This window comes from Hyperoodon ampullatus (genome assembly GCF_949752795.1).
Source record: "Hyperoodon ampullatus genome assembly, chromosome: 19".
Lineage (NCBI taxonomy): Eukaryota > Metazoa > Chordata > Mammalia > Artiodactyla > Ziphiidae > Hyperoodon > Hyperoodon ampullatus.
Genome location: NC_136932.1, coordinates 54644229 through 54659410, shown reverse-complemented (window position 1 = coordinate 54659410; position 15182 = coordinate 54644229). Strand labels below are relative to the sequence as shown.

The 15182-nt window shown below is 44.4% G+C and overlaps 1 protein-coding gene across 1 annotated transcript in view; it reads left to right on the top strand.

The window, feature by feature from the left end:
• Nucleotides 1-15182, top strand: part of YPEL2 (yippee like 2) — a gene marked incomplete at both ends in the record, with an annotated part of 37331 nt that overhangs the window by 16347 nt on the left and 5802 nt on the right. The gene's annotated exons all lie outside the window — the stretch shown is intronic.

Here is a 15182-nt window from a genome sequence, read left to right as displayed (position 1 = left end):
GCTGCTATGACCATTGGGGTGCATGTATCTTTTTGAATTAGAATTTTCTCCAGATATATGCCCAGGAGTGGGATTGCTGGATCTTACGGCAACTCGTTGCGTTGATCAAGGGGACTCCGCTAGGAAATGGTAGAACCGGAGTTGTGGTGTGACCACACCAGGCCACTCCCCTAAGTGCTCTAACACAGGACCTATTTCTTGCTCTGAATTAGCAAAGGAGCTTAGCCCAGCCCCCTCTCTTGGTCCTTCCCAGGCAGTCTGCCTGGCTCTGAAATCTCCAGGTAACTTCCTATACCTGGGGTTTAGTACTTGGACCAAACATGACACCCCAGCTCTCCTTTGGGTGTTTTTTTGTTGGTGTGAATGGGTTTCCTGACACGTACAGCCATGGCAAACTGGGGAAAGGGCAGAGGAAGCACACAGGTGATCTTTGGCAGGAGCAGCAGAAGAGTTATTCTTTCTTAAGCTGTTCACTGATTAACTCCCTTTGCTCCTGCAACCAGAAAGAAGAGGAACTCAAGACTCAGCAGGGCTCAGAAGCCCTAATTGATTTGTGGTCCAACTGGGTCAGGGAGAGTGACCCTGTGCAGTGGCCTTTTTTTTTCTTCCCCCCAGGGACCTGTATGCCACAGCTCACTAGAGCAGAGTTCCATGCCACTGAGGGGAGGGATTTCAGCCTTGCTCCCTTCCCCCACACTCCCAGCCCCCCAGCCCAGAGGGGTTAGATCTCCTGTGAGGCACATGTCTACCTATTCAGTCCCTTCCTCCCTGGCCCTCTGGCTGGGCTCCTACTGGTGTTAAGTTGCCCCAAATACCCAGTCTCTTATTTCACATCCTCAGGCAAAGATCCCACAGCCAAGGTGCCCTTTCAGCTTAGCTTTCGCATCGGCTGCTCACTGACAGATAAGCTTCTAAAAGGAGGGAAGAGGGAGGGTGGAGAGGTGGGTAAAACCTGGGGCAGACCCCTTTGTCCCTTTGTCATGGGGTGCAGTGGGTCCTGTAGCTCCCCAGTCTTGTGTTTGGCGGGGCAAGCCCTGGGTGGTGGCTAGCTGCCTGGCCCCTGTCCTTTATTGGCAAATGGAACTTGACTTGGCTGAGGCATACTTGTACATATGCTAAGCTTTACCTTAGGCTAGAAATTGGAGGCTGAAAGTTTGTGTCAAGAGACAAGGAAACTCTGTGTTCAGTGTGTGGGCCGGGAGAATGCAGGGGTTCCTGAGCCAGGCTCTGTTTCTGTATAATCTGCAATGGCCGTGCCAGACTCCCTGTCCAGACCTCGCAGAGAGGTTTCATTCCTCAGGCAGGATGGAACTGAGACACGAGTGCTGCTGCGAGTTGGGAGGGGGATGAAGCCAGTGGACAAACGTTCCTGCGCCTGGGCGGACCAGCACGGCACAGGCCGGGCCTCTGGGAGGAGAGATGAAGCCTTTCTCTTTTCTTTAGCCAGTCCATATCTTGAGTCACAAATGAGTTACTGCCAGATGAACTGGTGTTAATTTACCTTTCTGAAGTGATAGATGCACTTAAAATAAAAATGAGAGTGACCAGGAAGTTTGCACAGTTAGCTTTGCCAGTCTCACTGCTTTGGGAAATGAACCCTGGAGTTAGTACACTCACTCCATTATAGAACTGGGCCTCTGTGTACAAGTTGGGGTCCAGAATATATTTAAAATGATATCCAGAGTATCCAGAGACTATTTTAAAAATGTGTACAGAAAGGTAGCAATTAAATGTTTCTCTTGGAGTACGCCTGGCCTCTGCATTCTCCCAGGAACCCTTGCCTAGGGAAGATGATTAAAAATAGATCTGAGTAGCACTTCCTGCTTGGCAGATGGCTGATAGCAAATGCTAGGGCTTGCAGCTGACCTTTCCTTTCTGAAATCTGCTCTGTGTTTCCATGATGCTAATTGAGTCCCTCTCTAGACCTAATCAAAGTGCTGGTTGCAAAAAAACGCGGCTTGCTGTCCTGGCTGGGCTCAGTTCAGGGAGCAACTTGAAAGTGCTGGGATTTGCATGGGAACACCCACTCTGTGGTCCAACTGGCTGATCCTTGTTTAAAAACTAACAAGTTCTGCTTTCAAATTTGCTGTCTAGTGCTATTAAGGATCCCACACCCTCTCCACCCACATCAACAGGAAAGATCAGTGGATAGGGGAGTGATGTGTACACAATGGACAATGCTCACACACACTTCCAAACGAAGTAGCTGCCCAAAAGAGAGCCAGGGCCTTTCTGAGATTTAACTTCCAGGTGTGGCTCTGTTCCCATCAGCTGCCTTATAAAACAGGAATAATACCTGAGACAATGCCCTGACGAGGTATCCAACTATGGGAGATACAAGAAATCGCTGTTTTTCTTATTATGTAGCAAATATCTGGGGACCACTGCTGACTTCTCACTGAGTTATTATCCTCCCCTGGGAAAGAGATGGGCATATAGACAGGCTGTGCTGAGGCTATGCTAAGTCCTCACCATCTTCTTCACCCTACTTTCTCTCCCAGGAGAGCCCTCTGCTGGAATTTAAGCATCTTCTGGGCAGAGCTGCTCACTACACGCTCTGGGGCTGAGCAAGGTCTGGGACATTAAATATTTGTTGATTTAGATCTCCCTCCTTCCCCCGCCCCCCATTTAAAAACTATCATAGACTGCTTTAGTGTGACAAAACCTTTCTGCCTGGGAGATGATTTTCTAGTGCCCGATATTTCACAATGTGCCTCGGGTTTTTCTGTTGGCCAGGGGAAAATGTTGACCACCAGAATAGGTGAAAGGGATTTAAGTCTCTATGTCTTGAGGATGAGTCTTAGCCAGGACTTAGATAAGATAGCCCAGCCGATGAGCAGAAAAGCCCTTTTATGCAGATCAACAGGAAGTTTAAAAACACAAGAAAAGAGGTCTAACTCTGACTCAGAAATGTTCATTTACTGTGCAAGGCGTCTCCTCTCTTGAGAATATGGCCTCATGGGATATCCACCCTCGTAAGAAACCTCACTCAACTCCCTCAGTTCACAGATGATACAACTCCCAGTTCAGGGGATCAGGGGTCTGCCTGAGGAAGTCATGCCGGTCGGAGGCAGATGATCTAGCCTTGCCTGGCACAGGTGGGAGGGGGTCAGCTCGATGTTCTGACCCAGTCGTGATCTGTTTCTAGAGGGAATACTGAGAATCACCAGTGCCCAACTTTCGCACGTTGGCAAGCCCTTTATGCTCACATCTTTCTAACATTTGTATGCTCAAGTCTCTTTCGTAAGAGCTCTTTGGCTGTGATTTCTTCAAGCCCTTTTAAATAACACTGTCTCTTCCTTCGTAACTATTTCAATAACTCTCTACTCCTAACTCAGCCCCGTCCCTGGGGGTATATGAATACAGAGGTTAAATGTAGATACATGCTAATACGCCACAGGTGGAAAGTCTAGTGCTGGACATCTGCCATGAGGGGTGGGGGAGAACACAGCACTTGGCCTACTTCAGTTTGTATGTACAACCTGAAGCCTGACTGGTTAAGCAAGGCCTTGTGTTTTTTTTTTTTTTTTTTTTTTTTTTTTTTTTTGCTGTACGCGGGCCTCTCACTGCTGTGGCCTCTCCCGTTGCAGAGCACAGGCTCCGGACACACAGGCTCCGCGGCCATGGCTCGCGGGCCCAGCCGCTCCGCGGCATGTGGGATCTTCCGGGATCGGGGCACGAACCCGTGTCCCCTGCATCGGCAGGCGGACTCTCAACCACTGCGCCACCAGGGAAGCCCAGGCCTTGTGTTTTGATTAGCATTTCCAGGAGAGGAAAGTGTTGAAAGTGTTTAGGGAACACCTAGTATGAAATGAAAAATCAGGTTAAAAACACGGTGGTTTTTTACTCCCCCAGTGAAGGGGGCCCGGGTTCGATCCCTGGTCAGGGAACTAGATCCCACATGCTGTAACTAAGAGTTCTATGCTGCAGCTGAGGATCCTGCGTGCCGCAACGAAGATCATGCGTGCCGCAGCTAAGACCCAATGCAGCCAAATAAATAAATAAAAGCAACAACAACAACAACAACAAAAACACAGTGGTAGACTCAACGAGTGTGAAACCATGCTGTGTACAGGAAATTTGAAGGAGCTGGTAGAAGGAAGGATGCTACCGCTTCTCGAGGGCCTGGCGTATCGTATGCCAGGCACTTTACTATCTGTGAAGTGGGTGTTATTAGCCCATTTGACAGGTGAGGAACTTGAGAACAGAGGGGTGAATGTACCTAAGAGCATACAATAGAGAAAGTGCCAGAACTGGGATTTGAATCTAGTTCATCTACTAAACTGGGAGAAGCTTAGCCCACAGAAGGAGACCTTGGTATGGGCAAGACAAAAGCTGTAAAGTTATTTGGCACCAAAGGATATAAAGATGAAGGATTCAGGGAGCTCTCAGGAGTTGAGCTCGTAGAAGGAGTTCTGCTACTGTCAGAACGGCTGGCAGTGGAATGGGCTTCCTGAGGAGGCATTCCCTATCCCTGAAAGTATTTAAGCAGAGGTTTGGTAGAAATGTGGACAAGAGCTTTGCATCAGGTGTGTAACTGACCTTGGGGCTCCTCAAATTCCAGTGGCCTATGAAATTAAAACTGGATAAAGCCATAAGTATATTTTGTTTTGTTTTGAGATCCTCCACGCTACCCAACCTGCAATCCACTGCATGGAATTCCTGCAGACTGCAATTAGTTAAGTATTTCTCTTTTTGAAAACTCCCCAAAGCATTCTTCTGGGTTCTCTGCTCATTCTTTGCCATGAAGTCCAGGTGCCAAAAAAAAGGCGGGGGGGATTTTAAAGGGCTTCTTTGCTTTAATTATTTTTTCCCACGTGTTTCGAAATGAGAATCATTCATTCAGTAGTTAGCTGGGAAGGCTGTTTTCAGGTTAGGTTGCAGAGAACATTCTCTTGGTGGTCCTGTCAGCCTTAAGCATTATAAGTTTACAAATTAAATTTTATCCATTCACCCAAGAGTGACCAAGCTCTGGTGAAGTGATTCACCCTAACACAACTCATAGGAAGCTAATTGGTAGACCAGAATTCTAATTAATTTACAGTGGAGCGGATAATCCCGAAAGCTTGGACTGTGTGTTATCTTCCTTGAAGGTAAACCCACTGAGCGAGAGAATTAAATTTAGGCAGTCGCTTAGTAAATATGGAGTCAGGGCAGAGGAAGGTGAATAGCCTAAGAGACTTTCATCAGTTCTGACAGCTTAATCCATCCTTCTTCTTCAAAGAGACAGATTTTCCAAGTGAACACATTCTAGAAAAATCTTGACCTGGAGTCAGAAGTTGTAGTTTAAGTTCTGACCTTGACTTACAAGCTTTGTGAAACTGAGTAAGTCATTCAACAGCTCTGGACCTCAGATTCCTCCTCTGTTGGTTTGAAGGTTAATCAGTTAATATATGTGAAAGTGCTTTGTACGTTCTGAGGTCCTGTAAACGTGTCAGTATTAGTCTAATTCTGTTGAGCTCCTTTCTTTTAGGGAGTCACTTGGACAACACCCTTGTCATCCCATCTTCATTTTTCCCCTAGATTTTGGAGCCACGCTGCCTGGGTCTCTGTCATGTATTTGTATTTGATGCTGGGCATATGTCTTAACCTCTCTTTGCCTTGCTTTCCTCATCTGTAAAATGGGAACGATGAAAGTACCTCCTTCATCAGATTGTTGAGAGGATTAAATTACTTGGTTTATGTAAAACAGTTTGAATCTGTCTGGCATATAGTAAGCACTATATAAATGTGAGCTGTGACTGTTGTTATTTCACCATTTCCAATTTATTTTAATGAGCCACCTCAATCTCATCTGTAAACTGCCTCCAATTTCACTATAGTGATTGCTTGTTAGAAAATATTTAAAAAGCAATCCCCTCCAGGGCATGTGGCTTTAGTCTTGGAGGAAAACCTTTTCTGGCCTTTTTGCCTGGATTGGTTACAGGGGAAGACTTGCCTTGAGAGTCTGTAGGTTTTGCCCACTGACTTTGCAGAAATCCTTTGTAGTGTCAGGACATTTTCGTTTGCCAATGGCCAGTTGGCTTTGGGAGCAGAAGTGTAGATTGAAACATAAATCCAGGAAATTGATTATGTTCTTCCTAAGTGTATTAACTTGCATTGTCTTCTTAACTTCAGCAGCTCATAGTGAATTGTTTTCAAAAGCCTGATGATTTTCAAAAGTTTCACACACGTGATTTCATATAATCCCATAATAACCCTTTTTAAAAAAATCCTACCCCTATATTGCCCTTCCTCCCTTCCTCTCCCCACTGGTAACCACTAGGTTGTTCTCTATATCTGTGAGTCTGCTGCTTTTTTGTTTTATTTGCTAGTTTGTTGTGTTTTTAAGATTCCACATATAAGTGATGTACATACAGTATGTCTTTTTCTGTCTGACTTACTTCACTTAGAATAATACACTCCATCCATTTTGCTGCAAATGGCAAAATTTCATTCTTTTTTTACAGCTGAGTAGTATTCCATTGTGTATCTATATCACATCTTTTTTTTTTAGCATCTTTATTGGAGTATAATTACTTTACAGTGGCGTGTTAGTTTCTGCTGTATAACAAAGTGAATCAGCTATACATATATCCCCATATCTCCTCCCTCTTGCGTCTCCCTCCCGCCCTCCCTATCCCACCCCTTTAGGTGGTCACAAAGCACCGAGCTGATCTCCCTGTGCTATGTGGCTGCTTCCCACTAGCTATCTATTTTACATTTGGTAGTGTATATGTGTCCATGCCACTCTCTCACTTCATCCCAGCTTACCCTTCCCCCTCCCCGTGTCCTCAAGTCTATTCTCTACGTTCGTGTCTTTATTCCTGTCCTGCCCCTAGGTTCTTCAGAACAATTTTTTTTTTTTTTTTAGATTCCATATGTATACCACATCTTCTTTATCCATTCATCTGTTGATGGACATTTAGGTTGCTTCCATACCTTGGCTATTGCAGGTAATGCTGCTATGAACATTGGGATGCAGGTATCTTTTCAAATTAGTGTTTTGGTTTTTTCAAATATATACCTGATGGTGGAAGTGGAAGGGCCTGGTGTTTTTTTTTTTTTTTAATCAATTTATTTATTCACTTAATTTAATTTTTTGTTCTTTGGCTGCATTGTGTCTTCGCTTGCATGTGGGTTTTCTCTAGTTGCTGTGGGGGGGGCGCTACTCTTCATTGCGGTGCGCAGGCTTCTCACCGCGGTGGCTTCTCTTGTTGCAGAGCACAGGCTCTAGGTACGCGGGCTTCAGTAGTTGTGGCTCACGGGCTTCAGTAGTTGGGGCTCGCAGACTCTAGAGCGCAGGCTCAGTAGTTGTGGCACACGGGCTTAGTCGCTCGGCGGCATGTGGGATCTTCCCGGACCAGGGCTTGAACCCATGTCCCCTGCATTGGCAGGCGGATTCTTAACCACTGCGCCACCAGGGAAGCCTGGCCTGATGGTTTTGAGAGAAATTTGAGCTCCGTTATTTCAGCCCTTAAACGTTTTAGTTTTATATTTGAACTGCAAAGGACCCAGCTATTAACGACTGGCTGCCATTACATCCTGATTCCACCTGTTCACTCTCTAACTCAGAAGCCAGTCTCCCGGAACAGACATGTCAGCCTTGCTTCTGTAGAGGATGGGGCTTGTCTGATCATACGAATCCCCTGCTCTTTATCCCTGTGGAGAATGCCTGTTTTCCAGGCCTTCTCTATGGAGAACAGGAGGGAGGAGTACAGGTTGTTGAGAGCTGATGGCACCTGCTGAATTGAAAGGTCTGATCATTAAGTGACTTAGATACCGAAATCTCCACGTTTCAGCAATTAAATGTGGCCCCCAGGCCCCAGGCCCTACACCACCTTTTGTTTTTGCCATTCAGTGCCTTGCATAGTTTGCATCCTGTATGCTCCCATGCCCTTGGAATTTTATGACTCCACACAGCAGATATTTCCTCCTTTAGAGCCAGTCCCTTCCCTGCCCCTCCCTCCATCTGTTTCAGAAACGGGAGAGCGAGTTGAGATCTACCAAAGCTCAAAGCCAGCCAGAGAGGGCGGGAAGCAGCCATGCTTCTGCCCCGAGGCAACACACATGGCTTTTTACCCCATCTTGAGGTTTCTAGACAGATGTGTGAAAACTTTCTGTAAGCCATGAACACATACAAATGGCTTTGTTCTTTCCTAGTCTTTCCCGGTGACCTGTGTCCTAGTGTGGAAGTCATACAGAGTCAGGAAATTCTTCCCTTATAATTAACCCAAGTCTCTCTTATTTCCGTCTATTTCCTCTTGTTCTTATTGCAGAGAAGATGGAAGAAATCCCCTTTAATCTTCTTTCCTCTTAGCTCACTGTTCAGTTTCTTTAAACTGCACCAGGTTCTCATTGTGGAAGTTTTCATCATTTTCATTGTTCTTTTTCTTTTTTTTCTTTTTTTGCGGTACGCAGGCCTCTCACCACTGTGGCCTCTCCCGTTGCAGAGCACAGTCTCCGGACGTGCAGGCTCAGCGGCCATGGCTCACGGGCCCAGCCGTTCCGCGGCATGTGGGATCCTCCCGGACCGGGGCACGAACCCGTGTCCCCTGCATCGGCAGGCGGACTCTCAACCACTGCGCCACCAGGGAAGCCCTCATTGTTCTTTATTACCACCCTTCCCACTTTCTCCATATGCTTCCTAAAGGGTGAAACCCAAACAAGATCCAGTATTATTTTGCTTGGGTTTCAGCTCTTTGGAATGGAGCCTGTGGTTTACTTTGACCCTGAATAGCAAACTCCACCAGGCTTAACCATGGATGCAGAAAGGAATGAGAAAGGAAAAGGGACTGCCCTGACCTTCCCCAGCAAAATGTTGAGGTGGGGTATTTAGCCAACACCCCAAGGCAGCAGTTTTTCAAATCGTCCATTGTATCTCTATCTAATACCTCTGTTACCTTCTCACTGAGATGGTACATAGTATAGCATATAATAGTACGTTGAGCAAATCCATAGAGACAGAAAGTAGGTCTGTGATTGCCAGGGACAGGGGAAATGGAAGGTGACTGATAATGATGCAAGATTTCTTTTTGGGGTGTGAAAATGCTCTGGAATTAGATAGTGGTGTGGTTGCACAATCTTGTGAATATACCAAGAGCCCCTGAATTGTATACATTAAGAGTGACTTTTGGGACTTCTCTGGTGGCCCAGTGGTTAAGACTCTGAGCTCCCAATGCAGGGGGCCCGGGTTTGACCCCTGGTCAGGGAACTAAGATCCCACATAACGCAACTAAGCCTGCGTTCCACAGCTACTGAGCCTGTGTGCTCTAGAGCCCGCATGCCACAACTAGGGAAGCCTGCGTGCTGCAGTGAAGACCCAGCACAGCCATAATAAATAAATTAATTAATTTTTTAAAAAGGTAACTTTTATGGTAAGGTTCTATCTATCTATCTATCATACCTTGAAGTTTATGAATTACCTCTTTCATATATAGTATCTCATTTATTTCTTATACAGATCTGGTGTGGGTGTAAATACTATATTATTGCGCCCATTTTACAGGTTCGGAAATTGAGTCTCAGAGAAATTAATTGGCTTGACCAAGTTAGTAACATAGCGAGTATATGGCCAAGCTGGGGCTCAAAGTCTGGCAGTCCTGCCTCTTCAAAGCCCATGTAATGAACACTGTGCCTATGGATGGTAGGTTGGAGAAGTAAGCACTAGGTGCTTTAAAAGACTCATATTATTACAAGTGGAAAGGATCATGGGGAGCTTCAGTTCCATCCCTACATTTTTATGGATATTGAGTTACAAAGAGTGGAAGAGTGGCCTTATGCCATAATACAGAGAAAGGGGGACACCAAAGTCACTGAAGAAAACAAGTTTGAAGAACCAAATAGATTAGAGTCAACCTTTTCTTCTCTCTTCTCCAGGCTCCTGAAAAGGCCAAAAAGGAAAGGTAGGGAACTGATCTTTTTACTCTGCACTTTTGTTTACCTTGTTTTACTTCTTGTTCTCAACAACTTGGAAAATAGGTATGGTTTCCATCTGCAGATGTAAAACATGTGGAAGCCGAGAGAGGCTAAATAATTCTCCCAAGGTCAAGTAGCTATTAAGTTGAAGTTGTAAAACCAGGGTCTTATCCTGAATTTCTGAGCCAAGATGAGATCCTCTTATCATATGAAGATATGCAAGGGCTTGTCTAGCTCCCAGATGTTACAGCTGAGTAGTCAGGTGGGCATCTGCTTCCCTCATCTCTGGGCACTTCCTGGGGCACATACTCGGTTGATAATGGTTGACGTTCCCAGAGAGAGGAGATTGGGAGGCTCTGCTTCATGCTAGGAGGACTTCATGCCTGAGCCTGTTCAAGTGAAGGAGGAACCCACATGTTTGCTCTGTTGCCACCTCCCCCCACAAGTATTCATTTTTTCAATGGTCCTCCTACTTTGAAAAGGAATTGCTGCCTTCCAGACTTTCAAAGGGGCCAGAAATCGGTGGTTTTGGCTACTAAACAGGAAACTCAAAGCCCTTTCCGTTCCTTTGAGCTGGCTGGAAGGGCTGGGCCTGGAACTATTACCTTCCTTTAAAGGACAGAAGAAAAGTTTTGTATAATTTAAAAAAAAAAAAAAAACCTTTTCTGGAGTCCTGAATACCAGCCTTCATTGATACACAACATGGAAAAGAGCTGCCTTGTTGCCTGGCAGTAATGACAGCAAACAAATGTGTCCGACAGTCTGTTTGGGATCTCCTGGTCTGAGATTCTGTTTGCTTCATTCTAATTGCTTCCTTCACTTCCTTTCAGTCTCCCCACCTTGGGTACCACCCTCACTCAAGGGAGCGCCAGACCGTGCCTCGTTGTGCCAGGCTGGGCTGGGCCTACAGGAGACAGCGACCCAGCGGGGCTATTCTTGTCTCTATTTGCAAGATGCCTGTTGTTCTCTGTGAATGTTTTTCTCATCATAAATGTTGGCTTGGCAGGGGCCCAGTGTGGAAGCCATGGTGGAAAAGCTTCCAGAATCCTGCCCCAGAGATTCAGCTGGTCCTGAGTGCCAGGCTGAGGAGACAGGCTCATAGGTACTGTCGCTGGGGAGGTACCTCTATAGGTATTGCCACCGAGACAGCCCTGATTGGCTTCGGCACCCTTTGCAGAGTGTGGACCTCTGCCAGCACTCTCTCTCGAAGAATAGGCCTGGAGGAGGAACCGTGGTGGCCTTGTGAGGCGCCTCTGGGCCTGACTGGCAACTCTCTTCCCTGCCATGTGCCCTCCCCCACCCTACTCTCTAGGAATTCAAATCTGTGTCAGGCCAGAGAAAGTGACTCTCAGGCCCTGCCTGAAACAGATTGGAGCCCCCAGAACAGTGACCTCCAAACCTTTAAAATCACATACCCCTACCAGTAAAGTGTTTGAGCATGTATTCCTAATATGTCTACTTACTTATAAATGGTATACATGGGTTGCTATGTAATACCTACATTATAAACAAATATTAGAAAATTTTAATAATTTCTGTAATTTAAAAGGATGGAAGAAAAAATAAAACAATTGTAAATTTGCTTTTAATCTTATTTTATTGAAGGTATATATGATTGAATATGCTCTCTTTTTAGGAAAAAAAAAGTCTTGGTTTATCACTTTGTGATTCAATAATTCAGAGGTGTGTCCCTAGGAGAGTATACTTCTATACTTCATTTTAACAGTTGCCTTTAATGAAAACTTCCTTACAAAGGTAGATTCAGATGGAACATTTGCATCCTTGAGCTTACAAAAATCATGATCCCCATTTTCCAACCCACCCACCAGTTATACAAAGGTTTTTGCTGAACTTTGTAGTTTAGAAAAGTACCTTTTAACGAGACTTCAAACTCCTCGGAAGCACTTTGTTTGGAATACTTTTAAATAGATCAGGAAATTTTTTACAATTCCTAATTGTACAAATATAGGAGTACGGTGTTCAGATATAGAAGAGTTTAGAGATGGCTTATTTTAAAATTTTTATTGGATTTCACCAACAAGAGTGAATTTTACTGTATGTGAAATTAAAAATTAAAAAATCCAATGAGTTTTGACAAATGCATAGTCTTATGCACCACTGAAATCAAGATAAGAAAATTCCAACTCCTTTGTTACCCCTATGTAGTCAGACTTTCCCCTTACCTATAACTTTTGGCAACCAATGATCTTCTTAGCTAAAGCATTTCAGATTCATCCATGTTATGTGTATTTACATAGGTTTTCATTTCGTTTGAGTAATTGAAACTGCCAAACTCTTATCCAAATGGCTGTGCCATTTTGCAATGTCTGAATTCCAGTTGCTAGACATTCTTGAGTGCACTTAGTTTTGTCAGTTAAAAAAATTTTTTTGGACCATTTAAATATGTGTATAGTGATATCTCAATTATGTTTTTCAATTTGCATTCCCCTAATGACTAGTGATGTTGAGCATCTTTTCATGGGCCTGTTTCCCATCTGTTTATATTTGGTGAAGTCTGTTCAAATCTTTGCCCATTTTAAAATTGGGTTTCTTGTTTTATTATTGAATTTTGAGAGTTCTTTGTATATTTTAGATACAAGTCCTCTGTTAGACAAGTGATTTGTAGGTATTTTCTCCCAGTCTGTGGCTTATCTTTTCCTTCTCTTAAAAGTGTTTTTCAGAGTAAAAGTTTAAAATTTTGATGAAATTTAGCAGTTTTTTCTTTTATAAATTGTGTTCCTGGTGTAGTTTCTAAGAAATCTTTTCTAACGCAAGGTCACAAAGATTTTCTCCTGCATTTTCTTCTGAATATCCTCCATTTTAATTTTTGTACAGGCATATCAATTCTGAACTCCAAAGATCATATAAAATGAAAGCATTGCTAAATACTGTTTAGTGAAACTTTTTTTTAAAGATAAAATTAAATAGATAAAATTTCTAGTATTTTCCCCCTACCCTGAAGGATTGTCTTGTATACATTCTGGGGGGACTGCTGCCCTGAAAAGCTTTACAGTGCTACCTCTCTCCCTGCATTCCCATTGTGCCCAGCAGATAGCAGGTGATCTACGAGTCTTTGAGAAGTGAATGTCTTTTCCTGCCATAAATGGTGAAGCTGTGTTACTTCATGCTGTCATTTTCCAGTCTGCTTTCTTCTAGAATTTGTTTTCCCATAACCACCTTCTTCTAAGCTCTAACTTGAAGATCTTGATAAAAGTTTCCTCGAGGGTGGCACTCCCAATTTTCCATAATGTAGGACCACAGAATTATACGAGAATATAATTTTGGAGCTGGAAGGAGACTTGGAGGTCAACTAGTCCAAATCCCTTATTAAAATCAAACCAAAAATAAATTAACTCTGGTAAATTCACAGACTGGAATATGACTCAGCAATGAAAAGAGAATGAACTATTGATATATACAGCAACATAGATGAATCTTAAAAGAATTATGCTGTGTGAAAGAAGCCAGGCAAGAAATACTACATGCTGTATGATTTCATTTATTAAAAATTATGGAAAATACAAACTATAGTGACAGTAGACAGTGGCTGCCTGAGGATGAGTGAGAAGAGAGTGAGGAGAGAAGAGATGGCCGGATTGAGGGACATGAGGAAACTTTTGGATGTGACAGATAGTCCATAATATTGGTTGTGGTGATGATTTCACAGGTATGTGCAGGTATCAAAACTCATCAAATAGTACACTTTAAATATACACACTTTATTATTGTATGTCAGATATATACCAATAAAGCCATTTAAAGAAAAAAAAAGGAAATGAGAGGCAATTGACTCATGCAATAAATATTTTATAAATGATGCCAGATTCATGCTATGTGTTGTGGGTTCAGAGAGAGATTGAAGACATGGTTGATGCCTTCAGGGAGCTCACAATCTAGTGAGTGAGTTAGACAGAGAGACAATTTAAATCCAGTATGCTAAGAGCTAAGAAAAAGGAACAGGCAGGGAACAAGAGGAGTCCAGTACATGGGTACCAATGGGTACCTCTTCCTGAGGAGGTCAGAGAAAGCCTTACCGAAGAGAGGAAGCCGAGCTGAGGCTTAGGATTGGTCAAGTGGAGGAGCCTCCCCATCTCAGGGAAGATGGTGGTCAGAGTTGGTGAAATGCAAGTTCCAGGAATTGCAAGTGGTTCGGCCTGACTAGAGCAAAGGACACAGTGGGAAAGTAGCAAGAGAAGAGACTGCAGAGGTTGGTGGGACCAGATCGTGAAGCCTTTGCTATCCTGGCAGTGCTTGGATGTCTTGTGCTCCAAAGTTGAACTAACGGGTTGGCCAAATATAGGGTCTGTGTTGCTGGGACATTGTCTCATCCAAACACTTGGCATGGACTTCCAGGTTCCAGGTTTCGAGGCTGTGACACTCCTATTCATGCTCAGTGCTAGCCTGGAGCGCTTGTGTTCCCCCGGAGGTGTTTCAAGACCCAAAGGAAAGAGATCTGGTTTCAGCCTGAGCAGCAGCTGGGGAACATCTGCTTGCTCCTCAGCGCTGCACCTGGGAGCCAAGGCTTCTGGTACATTTGTATGTTGGAGGCAACCAACAATTTAGCTTCCCCAAAGGCAGTTTTTCCACAAGTCAAGAATTTTACCTTTCTCTCTGGCTGGCAGCACTGATCCCTAAAGTCCTGTGCTTCTGACAACAGCTGTCTCATGGGCAGTGATCTGTGTCCTGTCTGGTTCTCTCCTACCCTTTGGTCATCTGTTAACCAGTCACCCATAGATTTCTCCAGCCACTGAATAGCAGAGGTCATGGGAGAGTCCTTTATTTGTTTGTTTGTTTATTTTAAGAGTGGTCTTCAGAGCAGACCAGGATGTTTAATTCAGGGTACAGTTGTCAGGCCACATTAAACATGCAGGCAGAAATGCAGTACATGGACGGCTCATGTCAGCCAGACGTTTCAGTGTAACCAGAGGAGGAAAACACGGATAGGGCCTGTGTTCATGGAAGCAGATGCCAAATCGCACGGCAAGCTCTGGCTCCTGTTCCCTGCCATCCTCCAGCCAGAAGAAAGAAGCTCCTCTTTCAGCTAGAAGTTAAAGTGGGATTACTGCTTGATGAGCATTCCTGTGATCTAGAGATGAAGTTGCTTACACCTCAAAAGGAGAGCTTTCGAGCTGCCCGTTAGGAGGATGTTAACTCTTCTAGCAGTTAGGATCTCCAAGAAAGCAAGACCCGTGCGAAGTGTGGGTTTGGTGGTTTATTCTTACCTTGGGGATTCTCTGCTGTCTTCTGCAGGGTTGAACCAAGAGTGCAAGCAGAGGTGCTTGTGC